Consider the following 25,245-nt stretch of genomic DNA (forward strand, 5'->3'; position numbering starts at 1 on the left):
GTCAATTCTATGTCTCGTGACAATTATGTGTGCCGTTTTAGGTGTTGCGGTTATCAGCATATCATGATAGTAGGAGTGGGATTGTTTCTGATGGAGGACGACAGAAGGGAGGAAGAAGAGAAGGTTCAATCTCTCATACTCGACGTGAGCTCGTTAGCCTCTGAAAAAATTAATTAATTTTTCCTGCGATTGCTTTATTTACTTTTCATCATTCCTCTATGCTCCTTTCTACCTAACAAAAATTTGCTAAAATAATTTTTTTCTTAAACAATAACAAAGTCAATGGGGTACTAAAAAAAATTGTTATTTGTTCACACTCTTTTTCGTTCGCTAATTTCACATTTACTTGTCTTTGTGTACTTCTCGCATACGCTCATTTTAATTTACAAGTATGTGTCAGCCTATACGTACATTTTTTCCTTTTTATTTGTCTTTGCCATCAATAATTTGTACATTTGGCCTGTGAGTTGATTTTACACCTATTGAGTACGTCTCTTCACTAGAGAGTGCCACACGCACCCCTCAGTCACTTTATTTTTTTCGATTCACGGTGTGTCAATTTTCAATTTCACTATTGATTAATGTTATAAATGCTTTGTTTATGCGTACCTTTTTATTATAGTTTTTTTTTTTTGTGAGCTTCCGAATCTCAGTATAACATATGTATATATTTAGTTCACGGCACGCAATGGGACAAATCGCTGGCCAAAAATCGAAAAACTAAGTAATTGATATAAAATTCAGTACTCAGGGGTTTTTGGGGTCACTTTTACGAATTTTATATCAAACATACAAAAATTCACCCCATTAAAAATTTAAGAACCACCCCCTTGCATGAAATATTACATAATTTATAAGATTATCAATTTGTATACCATTTTCAAGATTGTTGGGATCGTTCATTACTAATTTTATGTCAAACATACAAAAATTCACCCCATTAAAAATTTAAGAACCACCCCCTTGCATGAAATATTACATAATTTATAAGATTATCAATTTGTATACCATTTTCAAGATTGTTGGGATCGTTCATTACTAATTTTATGTCAAACATACAAAAATCTACCCCCTCCGTTTCTCAAGAACCATCCCCTTGCATGAAATACCACATAATTTATAAAGTTACTAAGTCGTATACCATTTTCAAGATTTTTGGAGTCGCTGAGTACGATTTTTATGTCAAACATACAAAAATTTATTCCCTTCATTTCTCAGGAACCATCCCCTTGCATGAAATACCACATAATTTATAGAGTTACCAAGTCGTATACCATTTTTAAGGTTTTTGTGATCGCTGATTACGAATTTCATATCAAACATACAAAAACCTACCTCGTTCAACACTAAATGGTATTATTCTAATAATGGTATATTCTAGAGTTTTTACTTATCTTATGTATTTTTCTTATGATAGAATTTTAAAAACTCAAAACTAAACATTAGTATTCAATCAAACTCTAATTCTGATTCAGAATCACTAGATTCGTTTTCTTTGTCAGCGGGAATTGTAATACAACCAGTATTTGTAAATAATTTTAAAACATTAGTTAAAAATGGCTTCTTTGTTCTCTTAGGTTTAAGTCCTAATAATGAAATGTAAGGATCCAAGTGTAAAAGAAGTCCATGAATGATATCTTCGTTAGTCTTAGCATGCGACATTTTCCTGTTGTTGTCTCTTCTTAATAATTATGTAACCTTGTGTAAAGTTTCTTGAACTTCTTCTAAAAATCGACCAAGAGGTAATACACAGTGTTGTATTACTGATACGCCATGAATCAAAATCTGGAACGCAGTACAGGTTAGTAGATAATGTGATTTTTTCCCAACACGTACAAAGGTAAAAATTAAGATTGGTGATAAATTATTTCAGTCCTGTTTGGTAGATTGCACAATATAGAACTTTTTTAGTTGTTCCAAACTTAAGTCGTGGTTTATGAATTTTATACCCTGTAGTCTGCTAATTAGTTGAAAAAAAAAAATAGTTACCTTATGAACCGTTGGTGGCATGTAATACTAAGAGTACAACATTTCATATTGCTCTGCGGTTCCCAAACAGTAATTTTTAAAAGCGATTTCAATAATTGTATATCCACAAGTTATTGTTATAAGTTTATTATGAAATCTTTATATCAGCTCTTCGTTGATCCCTAACAACAAGTCAATTGAAATGAATTTTTTCACAAAAATAGTTACTATGTTAAAAATATTACTTGTACCAGTTATTTCTGCAGATTTTGAATAGTTCTCAAAAAATCTTCGAGTGGTGTTTCCATCATTGGAATTTTCAAACCCTTGTTTTGGAAAGGCAACCTTTAATGACAACTGAGATAAAAATTTATTTTGAATTTCTTTTTTTCCATTTTCCATTATTTCTTTACACGCATTTTTTACTGTAGCCTAAAAATAATCGGGTAAAAATTATATGTACACTCTTTTTTATTTTCAACAGTCCACATTGTGCTAATAATAAAAATACTTTCCATTGTTAATTTTTGGATGGCAAGCAATTTATAACCAAACCTTCCATTGCTTAAAATCCAGTTAGTAAGATATATGCAGGCAGCAATCATGTAACTGCAGCCAAGAGTGTAATATGGGTAAGCTGTAAGACATTGCTTATCATTTTCTTCTTTTTAATAATTTTATTGAAATCATTCATTTGTGAAATCAAAGAGTTGCAAATAGAGCAGGCTATGCCTGACGTTACAATCAATTCATTAATTATCTAAAATGAAAATTTTTATTTTTTTTATTTTTCAGTTTTATAAATAAGAACTTTTAAGTTTCTTATGACAAAAATTGATTTGAAAAAAAATTTTCTTAACTATTTAATAACCTTTTAACAAAAGTATGATGTCAATAAAAATCTACTAACATTCTTATCATACATAGTCAAATGGAGTTAAAATAGTATTTTCATGTTTTTTTCGGAAAATAGTTTCAGCTGAGAAATTTCATTTTTTAAACGCTCATTTACTTGAAGGGTTAAATCCTTGGTTTCGCGTTGCCATTGCCATGCTACAGGTCGGCAAAATCTTGTAGAGCATGGCCTTGGATTATCCCACACTACCACACCAGTGTCTACATTTTTTAATTGCAAGGGAACTATCGATGTAAGAAGTAAACTCTCGTCACTCGTAGTGAATCCGTGCCAAGATTGCTTATACTGGAAGTATCCAGAACTCTCGTAAAATCCATATTTTAATATTAACAAGTAATTGTTTTCATGCTCAGTACGAGAAATCGGAAGACTTCGAAGTACCCTACTGCAAGTATTATTCAACAAAGACTGCAATGAAATTTCAGAAATTTTCTTCGTTACTTGAATATAAGCTGGATAAGCAGCTTTTTAAGCTTTTACAATGTTTTTGTAAGTTGGATAAATATCACGATTTTTTTCTCTTGCATTTTGACGTATGGCTTCGTATTGTCACGTAGTAAAGCGGTTTTTAAGTAAAAAAAAATAAAGCATTTTCAGGCATATACATAGTAATATTATAATGTAAGTTTTCCCATCAATCTAAAATTTTTTTTGCGCAATTTAGAGAACCTTTTGTGGTTTTCTTTAACAGTTTTGCATGTTATAAATAGCGTTATTTCCTTGAGAACATAAGGCCATCATTACTGCAGTCGTTAACGCATTTACACTATTTAAACTACGTAAAGATTATGTTTTTCGTCTTTTACTACAATCAGAACTTTCATTAAATGACTTTGATTTTCTTCCTCTTTTTGCATTTTCTTCTTTTCCTATGATTTAATCATGATAATAATAAATACGTATTATATTATAAGACTAAATTAAACTTACGTGGGTGGCTGTTAAATGTAAAATCTATTTCAGTATTTAAGCAATCTTGCTTTTTCACAAAAAATTGATCATTATTACGTTTTGATGCATTCTATTTTTCACTGTATCTGTCGTAAAATCTTGAGTTTAGTTTATCTTGAAGAGTTTTTTTTGTAAAACAATTGTTAAAAACATTAAATTTAGCTATTAAATTCTGTATAATTTTGACTTCCTTTTGGAAATTAATTTTTGAGTGGTCTTTAGGTAAGCGTCATGGAGTTCAGACCATTTTATTTTATTCATCGTTAAATTGTATTTATACGCCCGGAAAATTTACGATGGACAAAACAATATTACTTTACTTATAACAATGAAATTAAAAAGAGATTGTTGATAGATTTCTTTCTTTGCACTATGCAACTGCATCTTACCTTTGCTAGTTCTAATCTAATCGAACAGCGCAAAATTGTTACAAAAAACCGTTACACGGTTATACTACGTGGTGTCAATTTGGGTACGTGGTTGTTTATAAAAAGGCAATTATCTTATCAAATATTGAAAAGTGTTTCTATCAGAAGATATTAACAATTACAGTTGATGAAACATGCCCGATTTGGGAACTTCAAAAATTTATAACTTTTTTGGATGATTTTTACGAAAAAATTACAAGAGACTTTTTCTTCTCAAAATATGCCAGGTTCTTCGAAAAAAATGTTTGAAACCAAAATTTTAATATTTATCGAATATTTTTATAATTGTTCAAACAATTGCGTTATAGACAAATTGTACCACTCTAAACAAATTGTAAGCAGTCAATTCGGATTCTACGTAAAAATGTATACAAGAAAAAACTCTACGAAAACCTATTCTTATTCGGTGCAGACTGGTTGTACACCAGAAGAGACATAGCCCTCAAACTGTTGCGCTAACTCAAGAAATGATTTTTCATCTTATTTAAAGCGGGGCAAATGTGGGCAAGATTTTTTGATGAATTTACTCACCAGGTATATTTAGTTATATAAAATCGCTGGAGAGCCAATAAAAGCGCGAGAAAAACCTTTCCGATTTTTTACGTTTTCTTCAAATATTTACATAAATATACTATTTTTTGAAAATAAAATTCAATTCCTAAAGATTAATTTATTTTCATAATTCAATAAGAAAATTGACTCTTTATATCATATACAATAATATAAAAAATAAAAATTAATGGCTAAATTAAACTAAAAAGTTTTACAAATAATTTAAGAGATAAAAATCACACAAAAACTCGAAAACATTCAGAAAAAGCAAAATTCACTTACTTGAAAGCTGCGTACGTTTAAGACCAAATTTCTTTGGGCCATGATTTTTATTGATTTGTATGATCTTGAGTATCAAGAAGAAGTAAACATCACAAAAAATGGCAAATTTTAAAGTTAAGAAATTGAATTTTGGCCAGCTTTTTAGCGATTTGCCCTACTGTGCAGCGCATCCGGGGGCAGCGAGGAAAAAATCTTATCGTAAACCTAATTAACCCCTCTCTTCTGTCATATTTCTACGCTGCTTCCTGGGGCCGAAAAAATTATAAGCGCAGTTAAATCTTTAAGGAGGTTCTTTCATGTGCCTCACCCTATTTGCATTCTCTTGTGGCGCCTCCGCCATACACGTTTTTTTGATCTTATCTACGTGCGACACTCTTATTTCAACGCTTTTTTGTAATTTGACGTTTTTGTTGATTTAGTCTATACCTGTTGTTTTATATAGGCCTTCATATTGTGAGTCATATTTATACTTGGCTCTTTCAGCACATCAACCATTTCTCTCTCCAAGAAATACCTTGTATCTAATTTGCGATCATAGTAGTATTTCGATCGGTACTTCGCTTGAACTTGGTTCATTGATGTGATGGTTCTTATTTCCGTCAAAGTCTCAACTAGCTCTTTGAAATATTCATTCGAAGTTTGACCCTTGGGTGACAGGTTGATACTGGAGGGTGTTCTTACTTTTTGCCCAAAAACGAGTTCGTGCAGTAAGTATCTTGTACTCTGATGGTCCGTTGTGTTACGTGAGTGCATACACATCAGTAAATGTTCGTCCCAGTGATCATTTTATTCTACGTAGGCCTTGATGTACTCCGTGAGAATATAATGCATACGTTTGATGGCGCCGTTTGTTTGTGGACGTAATGCTGTGCTGCCCATTTTGTCTATTTTAAACAACCTTGCAAGTTCGTCCATGCTTTTGCTTATAAAATGAGTGCCTCGGTGCAATAATAAATCGACGCCTCGAACGAAGTCTAGCCAAAGTCCAATGTTAATCTAAATGAGAAAATGTGAATAAGGATAGACTTCGTATGAAGCATCGAAATGTTCCAGCGGCCTAAAATACGCTGTAAACTTATCTGTTATCGCTCTTACTGTTTCTTCGGCTGTGACTCTTTTTACGGGTGCGAGGACGATAAATTTTGTCAGCCAGTCTTACATTAATAGTATGTGATTTGCTAAAGGTTTACTGATGGGCTCGTAGAAGTCTATCGAAATTTTTTCGAACAGTCTACTCGGTGTATCGGTGATGAGCATGGCTTGTTTCGTTCTCATTCGGAGGAGTTTTTTTGTTTGGCATGATGCGCATCCCTGAATGACTTGTCTAAAATTTAGGCGTATGTTCCTCCAGTAGTGGTCTTTGTCGATCCTGTTATATGTCTTATTCATTCCCCTATGTCTACCTATTGCCACCTCTGATAATTTTAAATCTTTAGTCTGTTGGTGGAATTTCTAGGGTGTTTGTGTAGAGCACCACGGCTAGTGTTATATCTTTGAATATTTCCTTTTAAAAGTATCGACAAAGTATCCCCACCGGTATCGACAAAGTACTGGTCTTCCCCTTTTTTCTGTGCCCCTGGTGGTTTTTCCGTTGGTAGGCGTGTTCTGCACACTCTACATTTTTCCATTGGTGAAGAGTGTATGATCGTGTTGACTTTGTTTTCTCTCTTTGTTTCGTATACCCGCTTTACCCGCTTGCCTCTGTCTACTCTTTCATCTAGCTCGGACCTATGCTAATTCTCCTCCCTTCCCTCACTACTGCTGCGGTCTCTCCGCGGTGGCCCTACTTATGACTCATGTTCTGTGTTTGCCACGATAGAAACTTGTATGAGAGGCGTATAATGTGCATTGTCACCTGTACCTTCTAGACGTAAATGGTGAAATTAACCTTGTGTCGTTGCGATGAAACAAATGCAAATGTTATTTCCGTTGGTTAGAGCAAAATCTACCTAGATGTTTTTCCTGAATTCTTGAGAGAACAGATAAATACAATTGCTGTTCCCGTACATTGTTTGTGATTTCAAAATTTCTTTTGTTTCTTCCGACTCTCTGCATTTTTGTAATAAATTAGAATTGCGCAAAATTGTTCGTAACTCAGTAGTTGAGATATCGAGTTTGTACAACCATATAAGGCTGTGAAGCAAACAGTTGCCGGGTGGGTCGGATGGTGTTTCCGATATTTTTGCCAGAGTACTACCAGGTACTTTTTCTCTTGAACGTAGCGCTGCTTTGTCTGTCGTTACTATCTCACTAGGCTCTTAAATATCTATCCTCATTCCTGGTCTGCCATCTACATCTTGCTTTTCAATGTCAATCATAACTATAGCCCGTAATTCGTCGGACCTACTCTCTTTTTTCTATTTTATGTTTACTTTGTTTCTTTTGTATCGTAGTTTTTCTTTTTGTTCTAACATTGCTGGCGTGCTTAAAGTAGTTATCCCCTTTCGAAAGTCTGGCTCTTTCTTAATGTAGCCTAATTTTCCGTCTGCTGTCCCCTGCGAAATTAGTTTTTCTTTCTCTGTAACATCTCGTACTTTCCACTCGTTTTGATTCATTAGTGGTTGCTGCAGCAACGAATTATTTTCGATAGGCTCCTCTGATTCAGAGTCCGTATCGCCGTTTTCTTGATCTTCTGTACTCATCTATGAACCTTTTTCACTATTCTCACCACGATATCGTGTTTTTTTCATATTATACCGTTCAATGTCAAATTATTATACATTGACCTCTTTCCATGCAAATTGCGCTATGTAAACGTCGCGCTTATTTTTAGAGTGAAACTCGCTGGAGTGCGAAAAACTTTGTCAATTAAAAATTACAAAGCAGTGAAAAAAGTTATCCGCTTCGGCCAGGAGTCAAACCTGGGCCTCCTTCTTGCCGGGAAGGTGCGTTAACCAACTTCGCCACCGAAGCCTCGGCGGACACCCTTCTCCACTGCTTTGCTTAGGCGTGTCTTTAGGTCGAACGCCAATATTATAGATATTGATGTTATTAATTGATGGGTAAGTATTATGTCAAATTATTATACATTGATCTCCTTCCATCCAAATTGTACTATGTAAACGTCGCCTAAACAGAGCAGTGGAGAAGGGTGTCCGCCGTGGCTTCGGTGGCGAAGTTGGTTGACGCACCTTCCCGGCAAGAAGGAGGCCCAGGTTCGACTCCTGGCCGAAGCGGATAACTTTTTTTACTGCTTTGTAATTTTTAATTGACAAAGTTTTTCGCACTCCAGCAAGTTTCACTCTAAAAATAAGCGCGACGTTTACATAGCGCAATTTGGATGGAAAGAGGTCAACGTATAATAATTTGACATAATACTTACCCATCAATTAATAACATCAACATCTATTATACCGCTCAAGTTTTCTGAGTTGGTGCTATGATGGTTTATTTCAGATACCTTGAATTCCCTTCTTAAGAGTTGCCCTTACTTTAAATATGTGGGCCAGTGGTCCGTCGCTATTGGCCGATTCCTTATTCTCTTGTTAGCCTGCAAGCTGATATATCTTGGCGTGGCCGTTTGGGATTTACTTTTCCTTCTTGTAGTACTGGGTTTCGTGATAATGCGTCAGGTGGTCTGTTGTTTGCACCGAGACGTTATATAACTTCGAACTAATACCCTCTCAGTTCTGCTTTGAGTCTGCTAAAACGAATGTCTGGATTTTTAGATGAAAGAAAGGGCTTGAGTGGCTCGTGGTCTTTAACCACCGTAAACTTGCGTCTGTATGAATATGGTCTAAATTGCTCTTCTGTTCGGCAAATAATATTGCCAATAGTTCCTTATCGTATGTCGGGTAGCAGAGTTCGCTTCCTTTAAAACAGCAAGACGCGTACTTGCACAGTCTATCTTTTCTAATCTCTACCTGACTGAAAATCGCTCCAATCGCGTAGTTTGATGCGTTTGTCGTGACAATAAAAAGTTTTTTCAAGTCTGGGGCGATGAGTACAGGCTTACTGCACAATCGCCTATAGTAGCCAACGAATCCTAAAAACTGTTTTACCTTTTTATGTTTGGTCGAGAGTAATTTCTGGCCGTACTAAGTTTCTTTAAGTCAGTTATTATCTGTCCATTGCCTATAATGTGACCTAACACTTTTGCTTCTTTTTTCAAGAATTGGCATTTCTTTAGTTCAATCGTGAAATTTTCTGTTTCCAGCTGTTTTAATAATTTTGTGAATCGTGGTCCCCATGTTCCTCATGGTCAGGGGCAAAGACCATTGTGTCATCGAGATACACTTCTATTTCATGGCTTCGTAATCCCACAAGTGCTAGTGCGATAGCCCTTAGAAATGTGTTGGGCGACTTTTTGCACCCCATTGGCGTCTTTTTATACTGGTAGTGTCTGTTTGGGCCCGAAAATGCCATTTTATGTGCATTATTTCGTTTATAACTACCTGAAAGAAACCTGATTTAAGGTCTACTACTGTTATTTACCGTGCTAATGCTAGATTCTCTAATATGTCGCTCCGAAATTTGTTTGACCCCGGTTGTTCAGCCACTATCCAGGTCTAATCTTTTGGCCACGATGATATAACCGACGACGTTATAATTCGGTCCTTTATCAGGTGTGTTACCTTGAGAGACTCACCATCGAGGGTAAATACATTAGGGTTTAACTCGATCAGATTTCTCACATGTTCTTTTTCTTCATGGTTGCCACCGGTTGTGTCTACGAGTTGCATTATCTAATTTACCCGTTTTTGTTTCTCCAACTTGTCTTCGTCTTTTGTAAAATTATCTATTTTTTCTTCATCATCATCTATTTCTTCATTAAATAACTTTATTACCGCTTCCTCCAAGCTTCTGCCATTGCCCCTTCAACGTTTTCTGAGTACTTCCGGTAAATTTCTTCGTAATATAGCAGCTCTATTTCCGGAACAGCCACACATTTTATCTCGTCACTCGTATTAATGCATTTAGCGACGTTTTTTCCGTTGATATTTCTGGCTATGAAGGTTCCAAATAATATTCTTTCTTCTATCCAGAGGGATATCCAGCCATTTTCTGCATTATTTCTGTTCTTTTTTACTCGCGTATAAATAATTTGTTCCGATCTTTCAGGTATTCTAAAACACTCCGGCTTCAACAGTGGTATCTCTACGTCATTTGATTTAATCATATTCTCGGTGGCGCTTATCTGACCCCAGTACCGCTTAAAAGTTCCTCATCCTGTAATTCCTTCCGCGTCAATTAGGAAGTCATGGGGAACTACATGTAATGTGTACTCCAATCCGTGCAACCGGGCCTGTACTATGCCCAATGTTTTGCGTGCTCCGTGAGTAACGTCGATTATGGCTACTTGATACCTACTGTCTATTAGCATGTCTGATTAAGGAAATTTTCCTTTATGATCGAGATCTCTCCACCTGTATCCACATAAAAAGTCGCCTTCCCACTCTTTAACTGTGTTCCCTCTAATTGAACCCGTGTGCCCTGTTCTCGCGAGTTTTATAGTTATTTTGAGAAGCTGATCTATTTCTTCGTCTCTCTCTCTGCAAGCTTGTGTCCGTCATTCTCTATATGTGAGTCCAGCGCCTTTATTCGATTACTCTTTTTGCGAACCTTTCTATCTTTTCTTGTGCGTTTGCCCTTTCGCTGTGTAGGAGTATCTTCGCACTTTACTTTGTTATGTTCTACTTTTCCCTGCCCTACGTCAGTACTCGGCCGTACCGTGTTGTACCGTGTTTCCGTGCCCACTGTTACTAGCTCCACCTTTTGTGGCCTCTCTCTTGCACATTCTTCTATTCTCCGTCTCTTTTTCTAGTTTGTGTTCGACGTTTGGGGATCACGCCGAACATCTTGCGAGTTTAAAGCTGCTGGTGCGTCTTTTCTGTTGTCAGGGTCGTATGGGCCATTTTTCCGCTGCTGCGAACCCCTATCCTGTGGTGGCCCGTTCCTAGCTAGGTTGCTATTATAGCCGTCCCTGCTGTCTTGATTTTTATAGTTGTTTCCATAACGGTTGAACGTTTCCCTGTTATTGTTATTATACAGGTCATCGTAGCCACGGTTGGAGTAATGATTACTCCCTGTGGGGTTGTAGTTATTATACCTGTTATTGTAATAATTCCTGTCATTGTAATCGTTATTTTTATTATTGTGATTGTTATTGTTGTTTCTGTTATTGTAGTTGTTATTCCTGTTGTAGTCATTACTATTACTGTTATAAGGTTTCGTTGATCCATTGTTACAGCCCTTGTTGTAATTATTGTGATTATAGTTGTAAGAATTATTATTTTAGTTTCTGTAATTATAGGCATTTCTGTTGCTATTGGTGTTATCTACGGGTTAGTTATGCCCCTCATTTCGCTGTCTCTCCTTTTTCTTTCTGTCTTGCTTACTTGAGCGGTAGTCTCTTGCATAGTGTCCCGGTCTCTGACAATAATTGCAGTTTTTCTTTGGTTCTTTTCCGTTATCTCTTGACGTTTTTCTGTCGTTTACCACCGTTAGTAGTTTTCGGCATTCCTCGACTAAAGGCCCGGATCGGCCGTCGCAGTATATGGAGCGTTTTACGTTTGCTGCTGCTGCTTATTGTGCCCCATTAGTGAGTTCTGTTGTTTTTTCTCCCATACTTGCTAGGTTTACTAGTGGCCGCCACTCGATTGTTGCTTTATTGTGTGCGGGCAGTGCACTTACTGGTATTGCATGCCGTAAACTAAGGTAAATCTCTATTTCCAGTGCTTCTATAATTGCGTCGCAGAGGGTCCTGGGGTTTAAAAATGTAATTTTAAATCTGTATGTTGGATGCAAGCCATATTTAAATTGCTTAACCACCTCCGCTTCTGTGCTTTCTTTCAGAATCTGCTTCTGAATAGTGAGTAGGCTTAGATTCGAATAATGTAGCATCGTCAACCTGTTGTACAGTCCTTGTCCTTGTCCGCCGTAGTATTCTATTAATTCCTGGTATTGCTGTCTGATTAACTTCAGCTGTGCCATCAGCATGTCAGAATTATTTATGCTACCATATCTCCTGAAAAGTTCCTGAAGATATTCCTGAACTGTCTTAAACTGAGCCAGTCTGGGCGCGAAATGTTCAGCGGCTTTTTCCTTAAGTCTACTCGCAAGTATGCCGTAAAAAAATAATTCATTTTCTGGACCCACCCTTTGCGCAGTCATCCTTATCATCCTTTAGACTAGCGGCAGATTTATTGGGTCTTCATAAAAGAACAGGATGTTGCTTGCCATATGACTAAATGCGGGCAGAATGTTGAGTTGCGCGTTCTGCAGTCTGCGTGGGTAGTTATGGTTATTAGTAGCCTGTACGTATTCTGTGTATTGGGCCCTGGTAGGTGCTGTATCACCCCATGTTCTATATCTATTCACCTAAGAATTGACTCAATTTCAGTAATTATTATTTGGCGGTGGTACTGTTGCTGTAAACGCGGTTTCCTTCATTCTTTCAAGTTCATCGCTTATATCTTTTATTTTGTCCCGTAACCGTTAATTAGGCGAGTCTCTTATCCTGGGGGTTCCTGGCTCTTTATATTCGTAGCAGTTTGCAACGAAATTCGGCCACTCTGGTCTCTCTGGCATGTTTTATTGGGTCAGCGGTAAGTTTGCCCTTTCTATTCGGGCATCATATACTTCTGCAGCACCTATGGTATTTGCCCCGATGACTCATTCGCTAAAACCGCCCACTTCTCTGTTTGTAAGACCTATGTTCCTCCGAGTGTCACAAAATTCAGCCCTGGGCTCTGTGCTTATCGGCATTGAATCTCAAAAGATTCCTCCAGCAACATTACATGATGTATCCACTCTCTCTGCATGTTTTAGCCTAGCTTTCATCGTCAAAAACAAGCCCATTACCTTCACATTGGTATTCTCGTCCAGAGCCTCAAGTATCCCATACCCTTTCGCTTCTATTTCTAGTTCGAGTATTTGTTGGCTTGTATTTGTTTTTTCTCATCTGTTAACTATATTGCTTATGTCAGTTCTGTCGTCATTTATTTCTTCCCCGTTATTTACAACGTTATAGTTAGTACTCCCAGAGAGTGGCATGTTTGCTGTATATATAGCTTAGGTTTTCCTAAATGTCTTTCTTTACTCACACGACATACTCGGAACCTCTTTAAACACTGATTCTTTCTTTATATATATATATATATATATATCCTTATGTTATATGGTTGTATTGACGAAAGTGAGTCTCAGCCCCCTCCGCTCACCCACGCTCCCCCTTAATTTACGTAGTTATTTGCTTGTTTTAACGTCATTTTTAATCAAATTATATTTTAATGAGCTTCCCCCGCTCCCCTTCCACCTCCCCCCCAATAAAATACTCATTTATCTAATGTTTCACCATCATAAATGATAAAACATATACGCAATTAAGTACCTCAGTCGCACCTCGTTTTTAGGATTTTTTAAAGTCACTGATCATAGGTCTCCCTCTGTCTATTCGCTTCCCCTTACTCACTATGTATCTCTGAAGTACCATTATTTGTTTAACTTGATTGAATTTTTACATTTCAAATCTCTTTCTGGTCCATATCAACTTTACCCAAATATAAAATTCTTGATTACTTGAGGACTTTATCAAGTAAAAGACAGAATTTAGAAGGAGGTATAATTGAATAGACAAACACAATTAAACTTTTAAAACAATAATTCATTTTGTTAGCGTAATGTTGTGACATTTTATGTGTCATTTTAACCCATCGGTTCTTTAAAAACCCTTTCCACATTTTTCACATATTTGTTTGTCATGGTTTTTATGAATTAACATACGTCTGTTTTCATGTGACGATCTTCAAAGTTACATATTTTTGAATTACTGAAAAATTTTAAGCTAAACACTATTTTTAATTTCTAATTTATTCTCAGATGCAATTTAAATAAAAATTCTTTTTGGATTCTTACATCTTTATAAAGCAACGTATAATTGTCCGTAAGAGAATAAAGGTTTTTTTATATACAATCCTAAAGTATCAAAACTCTGTTTTTCTGATTTCTTGATTAATAAAGGATATGTTAATACAAAGGGAAACTGTTTTATATAGCAGACAAAACGTAATGATGATAAGGTGCCAATATTCAATGTTATTCTAGGAATATGAACTTTGCTTTTTTTTCTACCATAATTATTTCTGCTATTATATTATACTATAATGATTTTGTTATTTTTAATCTTCTGCATCTACAGAGACCGTCTGATATACTTGAAGTTCTTATTAACACTACTAGAGCATTTATTTTTAATTTTAATTCGTCTAATGGAAGACCCTCTCTAATATTATTTTAAAATACTATTGGAAAATAAATATTAATGTTAATTCAATTATGTTAAGTTAATGATTTGTTTTATCAACTTCTTTGTAAGTCACGTAGTCTGCTGTTGTCAATTAATTTTCAGCCTGCATTGATAAATACACAAGTAATGTCGTTACTTTGTGTACTTAATCTGTTAGTAGGGGACTGGCGCGCGAAGTGCACTGGGGGGCGTTAGCCCCACTAGTATTTATGTATATATACTAAATCAGAGCAAGCTAAATTATTTGTTTCTTTATATATTCTTTACACACACACACGCACACGCAAACACACACACACCCACCCACACACACTGAATCAGGGGAAGCTGCATTGTTTGAAGAGCGCCCGAGTGTGTCGAGTGAGTAAAAAAAAAAATTTAGGAAAACCTAAGCCACATATACAGCAAACATGCCACTCTCCGAGAGTACTAACTACAACGTTGTAAATAACCAGGAAGAAATAAATGACAACAGAACTGACACAGTCAATATAGTTAACGGAGAAGAACAAACAAATACAAGACAACAAATGCTGGAACTAGAAATAGAAAGTTACATATATATATGTAAATATATATATATGTGTTTGTGTGTGTGCATGTTCGTGTGTGTGTATAGAAAGTGACTTATGTAGACTTGACGTGCTTCACGAATATATATATACTATTGGGGCTTCGCCCCCCTGCGCACTCCGCGTGCCAACCCCCCCTTTTATTGAGTTATAAGAGTAACTTTTTCAAAATAAGGTTTGTGTTAATTTTTAAAGCCTTAAAAAATAATAAAATTGATTGTTAGTATGAAAATAATATGTTGAAGTATATTTTACAGAATTCAGAAGACTATAACATTTTTCGCAAGTACTCGGAAATAAATTTACTACGATGGGGAACGATTACTGGTCTGCTTTTAAGGAAATATAAAGAACAAGCTGCTAATTTCAAATAAAAGTGGTAAAGTTTATATAGACAGAGAGATGTGCTCTCGACTTTTTGTTAGTGAGCATTAGTATTTTTTCTAGTGGCTCCCTTTTTTAAATGAGCTGTCTATCCTGTATGTGTCAATAGATATTTCTAAGCTTTTATAACTATTTATGCCCCCTGCGCGCTCTGCGCACCAACCCCCGTAGTTGCAAATGAGATTTACAAAGTATAGAAAAAAACCCGAATTATATTACTTGTTACTTGAAATTTATATATGTAACAATAGTCTATTGATCATAATAAATTACATGAATTTTTAACAATCACTTTTTATTTTCCCTGACGAATAACAGCTATTTCTATGGGATTAGTAGAACACGATTTTCAAAACGATATTATTTTTTAAGAAGCATGTAACGTTATGCTGCCTTTTCAACTACGAAAATTTTTCGCGTGGTTTATTTTGTCTGAAAATTTTTTTGGTAATATTATTTGGAACAAATACGAAAAATTTTTTATTGGATATTGTAAAGATAATCAAAATAAAGCTCTTTTACATTTAAACGAAATTTTCAATTCCGAAAATATGTCTTGTAAAGATTTCAGATTATCAGAACCAACAGAAACGATGAAATAAAATATTGATACTGACAATGATGAAATAATATTTTGTAAACATAAATTCCATGAAATTTTTTGACAACATAGTCATGATCAACGTCGAATTTTGCAAGAAATAATAAAATTAAAAAGAAAATTTTTTTTCATCGATGGTCCTGGTGGATCTGGAGAAACTTTTTTATACAAAAGATTAATTTATCATTTCATATCAATTAAAAAAAAATTCTTCCGATGGCTTGGACAAGGATTGCTTCTATTCTGCTTCCAAAGGGAATAACCACTTACAGAATTTTCAGACTTCCTTAAGACTTAAGCATTCTCCCAGTTTGAGCCAGATAAACAAAAATTACGTAATGTAGAAGTAATTATTTGTGATGAAGCTTCGATGATACTGAAAAAAGCGCTAGAAATCGTTAATAGGACTTTTACAGATTTATCTAGTAGTAATAAGCCTTTTGGAAATAAAATAATAATTTTAGGTGGAGACTTTCGTCAGACTCTCCCAGTAATAAAAAACGGAAGCAAAATTACTATTGTTCAAGAAATCATAAAATTTACCAATTTTTGGCCTCAATTAAATATTTTATATTTAAAAAATAAGATACGTTTAATTGATATAACAATTTTTCAATTGCTACTGGATATGGGAGAAGGAAAAATTAGAACTTTTATAATTCCTCAGACATGAAAAACAAATGAAATATGTTCTTAAATTTTTAATAATGATGATGATTATTTTATAAGTAGAGCTATATTAACATCTCACATTGAATACAATCACTTTTTGAACAAAAAAATTTTAAATAATATGGTAGGAACATTAGTAACGTACTATAGTGTTGATAAAGCAACTCAAAAAGGAGTAGATAAATTAGACGATAAAATTTATACTTATTTCTTTACAGAATATTTGAATAGTAGTAAAGAAGGTCTTTTTTCACACGAATTAGATTTAAACATCAACGCTATTGTTATGTTAATACGAAACTTAAAGATATCTGAAGGACTTTGCAATGGTACAAGATTACGAATTACGAAATTACTTGAATACAACGTCGAAGCTGGAATAATCTCAGGTAAAAAAAAAGGAAATAAAGTCTTTAGACCAAGAATAACTTTCATTACTAACAATTTTTCTTCACTACCATTTATATTGTACAGAAAACGATTTCCATTTATCTTAACTATTTCTATGGCTATCAATAAATCTTAAGGTCAAAGTTTTGATGTCTTAGGGTTATACTTTAGAAAACCATTATTTTCTAATGGGCAATTATATGTTGCACTGTCTAGATGTTAAAACCGAAAAAAAATTTGTATCCCAATTGAATAAGGAAACAAATTTAAAATTAAAAATGTTGTTTGGAATTAAATTTTAGAGTAACAAAAAAACTATTTCATAGTTTATGACTATTTTTATACTTTTTTGCAAATTTTATCTTTCATCAAAAAAGCAAATTTCAGTACCGTCTATTACCCAGATTTATGTAATTATAAACAATTCGTTTATTGTAATTTGTTTTCAGATACACCATCATGAATGCAAAATTTTATCAGTATGACAAATGTAACTCAAAATTTTCAAATCAAGAGTGTCTATCATCACCCGAAAAATTTCACAAAAAAAAATTTTTTGTATGTCATCTGTGTAGCATTATAATATTAGACAAGAAAAACTATTTGCGTCACACAAAGGAATTCCAAAACATTGAAAAAAATTTCAAGTGTATTTAATGCGAAAAAAGTTTAAAAAGAAATTATCACTTACACAGACATTTTAAAAGTCATGAAAAAAACGTTAAAAAAAATATTTCTCAAAATTGTGAAAGAGGATATGTAAGAGCAGAGCACTTAAAAAGACATTTTAGAGTATGTAATTAAAATTAACATCGTAAGTAAGATAATTGTAACAAAATTTTTTGTTATGGTCAAATAAAATTATATGTGACAATTAGACCACTTGTAACAGTTAATATATAAGGCTTTACGAATATATTTACATTATATATTGGGAAGCTGGGGGGGAGATAAGTGGGTGCTGGGGGAGCGGGGGGGAGGTGGGGGGATTGGGGGAGCTAGCAAAAAAGTAGGATTACTTGAAAAATGCAAGAAAATGAAATAATATCTACCTTATTTGGGGGGGAGCTGAAGGGGAGAATGGGGGGAATGGGGGGAGCAAAACCTCGCTCTAACTCTTACAAATATATAATTCAGGAATATATATATACATACATATATATGTATGTATATATGTATGTATATGTATGTATGTATATATACTAGTGCGGTTTCACCCCCCTGCGCGCTTTGCGCGCCAATCACCCAACTTTCGAATCGGTTGAAAACTTCACTTTTGAGTAAATCATAACTAACTAACTTGGTAGAAATAAAATGAAAATCAAGATAATTTTTTCCATATTTTACAACTATTCTAACTAACCGTATAACTACTCTGCATTGCTGTGTTACTATGCACGTATATGCTATAGTCATTGGCATAGTAAAAAACCTCGTCAGATTTAAGTGTGACATCAATGACTAACACAACCAACGGTTGTGTAATCTTTTACTCAGTATGCTATAATTTAGTTTTATTTTAAGTCGTTTCTTGGCGTCGTATGGAATATACATATGCCCGCGGTATGATATAGTACTTTACTAACACATGCTACCTTCTGGTGATTAATTTTTTTATTACATCTCAACACTACTTAACACTACTTTTCCGCTCGGTAACGGAAGTCAGGCGTAAACGTGTATTTTTATTAAAATGGAGATGAGGGTACTGTTTTTTCTGCTGTGACTCTGGCTATTTCCGCTGTATGTAACCGTAGCCTAACATTTGCAGTTTACGGGGTACTCTTATAAACATTATTATAATGTTAATATTTTTATATCATTAAGCTACAATTGATATTAGACTTTAAAGGTATATAGAGATTTAACTAAGACTAAAGGTAAGTAAACATTGTCAACAAAAAATTGATTAAGTACAAACTTATAATTAAAATCATTTAACTGAAATTTCTTAAATTCTAGGTTTGGAAAAAAAGAATTTTCGACTAACAGATTTGTCGTGAAACCCGATTATTAAAACCATATGAAGCCAAGTATGGATGTATTACTCTATTCAACACATTGATCTTAGTCTTATAATTTTATTCATCTTCTTCGTGGAGTAAACATCACAGTTGGAATATAATTACTATCATAGTGTGATGTTGTGATGATAAAAAAGTAAAATTGATCCTGTAAACGATAGTAATTAAATGTTATTTTTGTATTGCACGATTAGAATATAAAAATATAATTGTTTCATGATACAGAGCTATGATGTCCTGTATTTAGTATTTTATAAGAAGTATATTTTCTAAATTCTTGTATTTATAATTTTATTGTTATTAATTCTTGACTTTTTCAGTTATACAGTAGAGTAATTGTTTGAAAATTGCTTCACTGCGTCAAATTTTGTTTTCGCCTCAATTTGTGATTTTTGTGTAGGTCAAAGTAGCATCAAATTATCTTAAAACATTTAATCCATTATCTGAAATAAAAAAACACCTGAACCTTTTACTAAAATTCAATATTCTATTCGTGTTAATCAATGATATTCAACATCTTTTTACTTACAGTTTTGTAAATGTTTCTGCAATGTCTCAATAATAAATCTTTTCTTAGAAATTTTTTCCGACATTCCGAACAAATGTAAACATTGTTTTGCAGTTTTTTTCTAAAGAAGAAAGAGAAAAATCAACATGTTGTCATAATGGATACGTTTGTCTGAGTCCTTTAAGTAAATATTATGAAGAGTTAAAAAATCTTTGCTTGACGATACATATTTTAGGGTATTAATTCGATATTACGCTGATATTTTTGGTTTTTCATCACTAGTAAGTAAAGAAATAGAACAAAAAGGAAAAAATGTATACAGCATTAAGATTTAAGGACAAATTTCTTATGTATCACCTAATACTTTGAAATTCAATATCGATAAAGCACCGAAAAATAGTCAACTTTATACATATGATGATCAAATTGCTATTGAAAAATGATTCAATTAAAAAAAATAACTAGTTTACTCAAAGAACACATTGAAACTTTGACTTACATTATAAAGAAAAACTCCATAGCTGAGAAATATAAACATTTACATCAAATTACAAATACAAAAAATATACCAAACTATAAAATGATTTTTTTACGAAAAAATAATCAACAGAAACATAAGTATAATAAACTACTAACTGCAAAATGTAGTGAAATTATAGTATCAAACTCAGAATTACCAGAAAATTTTGATCTTTGTGGTTACTTTGAGGGAGTACCAAAAAATTATCCTACAGATACGATTTTGAATAAACTTTCCCATTTCATAGATCCTATGGTTTTTCCGTTACTTTTTCTTTGGGAGATTTAGGGTGGAGTTCAGATTACTTTAAAAGTTGTACTAAATCAAATAAAAAACTTTTAATGTTGCAATATTATGCAAATAGACTGTCCTACATACCAGAGGATGAAAATTTCAGTCCCTTAATATATGGAGGAGGGTTAACTCAACAATTTTTTATACATTCATACATTATAATTAAATGTAATCGCTAAATTACTTAAAATACAATCAAAAGAAATCAAGAATAAAGTGTTATAAAGGACTATTAGATGCGATAGCTAAGAGTGCATCAAATTTATCTAAAAATTTCAAAACAGAGAAAAAATAGGAAATCTTTATATACTACCTTCTAGGTACATAAAAAGTCCGAGATACATACAAAAACATTTTTAAGATGCAATGGCTATTTTAAGAAAATGTGGTAGACCAGACTTATTTATTACAGTGGCATGTAATCTTAAATAAGAATAATTAAAGATTGTATTGTCTAAATTTCTAAAATTACAACACCAAATGATTTTCCAAATATTACAGTTCGGTTATTCCACACAAAATTACAATCGATTTTAGATGACATTATTAAAAAAAAACTTTCTGATAAGGTATTAGCATACGTTTACACTATTAAATTTCAAAAATGTGGTTTACCACATGCACACTTATTAATGACATTACATCCTGATGAAAAAATCATAACACCTAAACAAATTGATAAATTTATTTCGGCTGAAATTCCTTCGAATAATATAACACTTACAAAATTAGTGAATAAATACATGCTTCATGGCCTTCATACAAATCAAAGTCCATGTATTGATAATTCTTACAAAAAATGTACAAAAAGTTTTCCAAAAACTTTTACAAACAAAACTACATTTAAAAATAATGGTTATCCACAGTATATGAAGAGAAATAATATGTCTGAAAAACATATTTACAAAAGTCTAAATAAAGATAAGACTTATGTTGATAATTCAATGGTTGTTCCATGCAATAAATTTTTGGTAATAAAGTATAAATATCATTTAAACGTTGAATATTGCGCATCAATAAAAAGCATAAAATATATTGATAACTATACGTTCATAAAGGTAGTGACAGAGCATACATTAAAATAGAAACATTAAACGCACTAAATGAAAAAATGTTAGATAAAATTAGTAGTTACATGGATGCTAGATATGTAAGTCTAATGGTAGCAGCTTGGAAACTTCAAGAATATATAATTTTTGGTAGAAGTCATACAGTTGAAAATTTAGCTGTTCATTTTGAAAATAAACGAAAACTCATATACGAAGAAAACAATATTAAAAGCGTAATAAAAAATTATTAAATAATCTTAAAAGCTTGGTTTAAATAAAATTAAATAGATGATTTTGCAAAATCACTAAAATATGTCAACATTCCAAAACATTACATTTTTGACAGTAAACTTAAAATTTGGAAAAAAAGGAAAGTTATAATAAAAAATGTTGCTTTAGGTAGATTAAACATAGTATCTCCAAAAGATCATGAGTGCTTTTTTTGAAACTTATTTTGAATAAATTACATGGGGCTACATCATTCGAAGATGTTAAAAAGCATAATGGAATAACATATTAAAATTTCAGGGATACTGCGATTGCAATAGGTTTCAGTAAACATGATTCTGAAATTAATAAAAATGTGCTCTTTTACATATTAATCAAATTTTAGTATCAGAAGGTAAATCATTAGTTTACCGACAGCAACCATTAGAAACTTACAATATAAATAATTGCATTAATTGAGCAAACATCTCTTAGTAAAAAAATGTTTGATATAATGTACACAAATTGATTCAACTTTTAACTATTTGTAAACAAGAAAAAAAGTATATTTCATAGATGGCCCTGTAGACTCAGATAATATTGAGAGTGTATTTTTAGAATTTGAAACTGAAAAAAAAAGATTAAGGGAAGTCAATTTAATTATTTAAGACGAGGCTTCTATAATTTCGAAAAAAGCTCTAGAAATCATTGGTAGTATGTTGAGGGTCTTGTGTAACACAAAAATTTTCTTTGGTAATAAATAAATAGTATACGGGGAAGATTTTCGACAAATCCTTCCAGTTATAAAAAACTGTAGTAGAACTATAATACTAAAAAAAACTATTAAATCATCATTTCTATGGAACTGCTTTAAAATTTTAAGATTACAAAATAAAATTCGTTCTTGCGATAAAGAATTTTTAAAATTATTGTTAAGAATTAGAAAAGATGACATAAAAACATTTAACATTCTTTAGTCTCAGATAACAGATGATGTCAGTACCAAAATATTTGATAATTACAGCAACTGTTTGGTAATAACGTAATACTAACTTTTCACAATAAATATACTTTTCAAACAATAATATAGTAAGAAAATTAAATAGAGAAACTAAAACTTATAACAGCATCGATACTACAACCTACAAAAGTATTGATAAATCAGATGATAATATGTATATAAATTTTCCCATAGAAATGTCAAACAATATTCGCGAAGGCTTGTTACCTCATAAATTGAAATTAAAAATAGTTACAATAGTAATGTTAATTCGAAATTTGAGTATATCAGACGGATTATGTAACGGTACACGATTGCGAATTACTAAATTGTTGAAGTATAACGTAGAAATCGAAATAGTTACGGAGAAAAAAATTGGTAATTAAGTTTTTATTCTAAGAATTATATTAAATACTGGAAATATTTTTTCATTACCTTTTATTTTATGTAGAAAACGACTCCCATTAGTTGTAGCGTTTGCTATGACTATAAGCAAGTATCAAGGTCAAAGTTTTAATAATGATGGATTGTACTTGAAAAAACCTTTGTTTTCTTATGTTCAAATGTACGTGGCTTTATTAAAGTAGAAAAATACAAATGGAGTTTTTGTTTGACTGAATAGAGAAAACATTTTAGATATTGATTATATAGTTAGCAAAGAAATTTTTGACTATAAATAATAATGTATCCTATAATAACATGATTTAAATATTCTTGTATGTATAAACAAAATTAATTACTATAATGAATGTATCCCGTAAATGTATAGGGGTAAGTGTACCTATCTCTGTGGCACGTACTGAAAATTCCAACTTAAATGCACCATAAAATATGGTATACTAAAATTTTTTGGAATATTTTTTTTTTTTAATCTTACATAATCTCTTACGAAATATTTAAAAAAATTTTATGAAGCTAAAACTGCAGTGGGATATTTTTAAAACGAATGAAAAAGGTATGCTGGTATTACCGTGGTTGTGTACCTATTACCGTGTACGTATTACCGCGGATGTCCCAATCACCGTGTCCGTATTACCGTGGGTGAAGAAAGTTGTATTTGCGGAATACAAAAAAAATGCAAATTTCACCTACATTTTGTACATGACTTATTTATTGTTTTAAAAAAATTTTACTTTTTTTTGTACTTGCTTATTCATTTAATAGGAATCTTATACATTTTTGAGCACTCAGCAATAGATTTTCCGGAATAGATACTTTTCAAAGCTAATTTTAATGTCTCTGGAGAGTAACACTTTTTGTTTTTTTTTATTTCGATCGATTTCTTGCCTTTCTTGCCTTTTTTAGTTTTCTTCATCTTGGTTACGTTAGATCGACGTGCTTACCTACTAATTGCGGAAATACGTACACAATCAGTTAATGAGCGCGTTGTACCGAATACCGTGGAAAATAATTATTTACTCAAAATATACACAAATATTTCTGTTTGAATTGCATCTACATTAACGTCATTTTAGATTATTAAAATTGAAAAATTATTTTATATGAAACATTTCTTATTTTGAGCAAGTAATCATCAGTTTTTCAAAATCCACGGTAATAGGGCAGAGCACGGAGATAGGTACACTTACCCCTATTATGTTCAATTTCTACTGTACAAATGTCAACTAATTTAAATCAGAATGGGAATAGACCTCAATTTTCGTGGTTCAATAGGGCTTTATGAGTTGATTCATAAAATGACTCATCTTAATGCGAAACTTCCAGGGTTTGTATTAATGATAAACTAAACGTAATTTTAATTTATGCATGTATTGGTATTATTAACTTATGTACAAAATAATATAAGACATACACATAGAAGCTTTAAGCATAGTTTATCATAAATGCTAACAAAAAAAAAATTAGCGCACCAAGAACTTTATTCTTACAAATAAATCAAAATACAATCAATATAAATTGGTTTTTGGTCATACTCAGTTGTATAAATGGAATGGTTATTAATTATTCGTATATAGAAGGTCCATCTATTTGCCTCCTGGGCAGTGTGAAAAAAAAAGATGAGACAAAGATTTATTGTAAGAAAAAAAACATGCTCTTATTGCTTGGAATGCCCCACACTGTTAACTGTATAATATAACAGTTAAGTTTGTAATTCAATATACGTAATAATAACGACGCTCTGCGCAACGACCCCCTATAAATCAATTATTACTTTAAAAGACGTCTTGACGATAAAATAAATTATGTCGATAAGACAGTTGTATACTTCTCAGTACACATAAAGGTCTGAGAATGACCGTATTACCCCTGTTAGGTTCTCCAAAAGTAGTGTGGGGTTGGTGGGGGGAGGGGGTGCAATAAGGGGTCACGAAAAAATGCGTGGACGGGGTGTGACAGGTGGTAAAAAACACTGCGACGTATTAAAATAAGGAAGAAAATGATGGATTTTTACCTTATTTTGTGCGGTGTCAGTGGAAGGGGAGCGGTAGGGGTCTGTGTGGGGTTTTAGAAATGCCCCATTAAGATAACTATATAAATACTAGTAGGGCTTTGCCCTACTGCACGCTCCGCGCGCCAACCCCCTACTGTTCTGACTTAAAAGGAGAGTCTTTAAATTTTATCTCTTAGTAGGGAGAGGTTGGTACCTAGAATTTTGTGATGAAGAAGAGTTTTTGATCTACATTGTTGAGCATTAGTTACATATTTATCAGTAAATTTC

The 25,245-nt window shown here is 32.9% G+C and overlaps 1 protein-coding gene and 1 non-coding gene across 2 annotated transcripts in view; both read right to left on the bottom strand.

Moving 5' to 3' along the window:
- The window catches only part of Hacd1 (3-hydroxyacyl-CoA dehydratase 1), a 235,166-nt gene that overhangs the window by 135,900 nt on the left and 74,021 nt on the right, over positions 1-25,245 (bottom strand). The gene's annotated exons all lie outside the window — the stretch shown is intronic.
- On the bottom strand, positions 7,938-8,010 carry TRNAA-GGC (transfer RNA alanine (anticodon GGC)). The gene has a single exon. It is a non-coding gene; the product is annotated as a tRNA-Ala (tRNA).

This window comes from Copidosoma floridanum, unplaced genomic scaffold (genome assembly GCF_036245765.1).
Source record: "Copidosoma floridanum isolate Cflo_tuat_1 unplaced genomic scaffold, Cflo_Japanese_pri ptg000008l, whole genome shotgun sequence".
In the NCBI taxonomy this organism is placed as follows: Eukaryota; Metazoa; Arthropoda; class Insecta; order Hymenoptera; family Encyrtidae; genus Copidosoma; species Copidosoma floridanum.